At 37.7% G+C, this 1,834-nt stretch overlaps 1 non-coding gene across 1 annotated transcript; it reads left to right on the top strand.

Annotated features, from left to right (window-relative positions):
• The first annotated feature begins 1,020 nt into the window (after positions 1–1,020).
• LOC121205595 (small nucleolar RNA R71) lies at positions 1,021–1,127 on the top strand. The gene has a single exon (XR_005900671.1). It is a non-coding gene; the product is annotated as a small nucleolar RNA R71 (small nucleolar RNA).
• The last annotated feature ends 707 nt before the right edge of the window (positions 1,128–1,834 follow it).

Here is a 1,834-nt window from a genome sequence, read left to right as displayed (position 1 = left end):
GCTAAAAGCTCCTTTAAAAATTTAACTGCATTTGGCATCTGCGAAAGAGCTTCAATAAACGGTAAGTTAATATGTAATTTCTTTAATAATTTAAGGAATTTACCAAATTGTTCGTTCGTGTGGTCTTTCCTTGTCGCACTGGGATATGGCACGCGAGGTTTGTACTCTTTACTTACCGATTTTCATTTACTGTGGTCCACCTCACCTTTACCTTTACCTACCACAATTCTTTGCCTCGGTTCTGGTTCAAGTTCAACTAACCCTTCTTCATCTCAAACGATAATTGCATTAAGTTGTTCCCTTGGGTTAGATTTAGTATTACTTGGCAAGATGCCTTGTGGTTGTTCAGAAATTAGCTTGGTAAGTTGGCCTATCTAAGTTTCGAGCCCTTGGATCGATGCTTGTTGATTCTTAAGTGTTGTCTCGGTATTCTAAAAATGAGTTTCTGACACTGAGATAAATTTCGTTAGCATCTCTTCAAGGTTCGGCTTCTTTTCCTGCTGGTTAGGTGGTTGTTGAAAACTTGGGAGATGTTGTGGCCTTTGATTTCCTTGGCCACCCCATGAGAAGTTGGGATGGTTCCTCCAACCTACATTATAAGTGTTACTATAAGGATTATTTTGAGGTTGAGAATTATTACCCATATAATTCGATTGCTCGTTTTTCATGTTGTGGCCATAGGGTGGGTATTTTGAATTGCTTGTTCCACCTCCATTTGCATCGTACTGCATTATTGGATGAGCCTATAAAGAACCAAGTAAACCATCAATTTTTCTATTCAAAAGTTCTACCTGATTAGAGAGCATAGTGACCGAATTGACGTTAAAAACGCCAACCGCTTTCGTCAGCTTTATCCTCATGACTTGCGACTGATAATTATTCAGTGACATCTCTTCTATAAATTCATAAGCCTATTCAGGTGTCTTATTATTGATAGTCCCACCAGCAGCTGCGTCAATCATCTGTCTAGTCGAAGGATTCAGGCCATTGTGAAAAGTTTGAACCTGTAGCCAAAGTGGTAACCCATGGTGAGGGCACCTTCCCAATAGATCCTTGTATCTCTTCAATGCATCATAAAGAGTTTCTAGATCCATCTGCACAAAAGAAGAGATATCATTCCTCAATTTAGCTGTTTTAGCCGGCGAAAAATATTTAAGTAAAAATTTCTCGGTCATTTGTTCCCAAGTAGTGATCGACCCTCTTGGTAACGAGTTCAACCACTGTTTAGCCTTATTCCTTAACGAAAAGGGAAACAAATGAAGGTAAATGGCATCATCAGAAACTCCATTGATTTTAAAAGTGTCACAAAGTTCTAGAAAATTCGCTAAATGAGGTTTTGGATCCTCATCCTGCAAACCATCAAACTGAACAAACTGTTGTGTCATTTGAATCGTGTTAGGTTTCAGTTCAAAATTATTTGCAACAATAGCAGGCCTAACTATACTCGATTCAGTTCCTGTTAAATTAGGTTTAGCATAATCATACATAGTACGAGGAGCAGGATTCTGATTTATTGGATCAGCGACAACCACAGAAGGTAGCTAATTATTCTGATTTTTAGCCATCCCCTCGGTTGTAGTTTGACTATCGTCCTCTTACCCTTCCTCTATGTATCGTTGGCTTCGCATTATTTCTCTTCAGTTTTTTCGAGCTGTGCTTTCGATCTCACTATAAAAAAGTAGAGGTCCTGACAGATTTCTTCTAGTCATAAACTATAAAAACCTGCCAAAAAAAATAAAGAAAATTTAGTAAAATTAAAATAGAATTTAAATTGCAATAAAATAAATGGCTAAAGTAATAAAAATTAAGCGTTCCTAATATCTTAGCTCCCCGG

The sequence above is a fragment of the Gossypium hirsutum genome, chromosome A08 (genome assembly GCF_007990345.1).
Source record: "Gossypium hirsutum isolate 1008001.06 chromosome A08, Gossypium_hirsutum_v2.1, whole genome shotgun sequence".
Taxonomy (NCBI): Eukaryota; Viridiplantae; Streptophyta; class Magnoliopsida; order Malvales; family Malvaceae; genus Gossypium; species Gossypium hirsutum.
The sequence above is the reverse complement of the archived record's forward strand: the minus strand, read 5'-3'. Positions and strand labels throughout refer to the sequence as shown.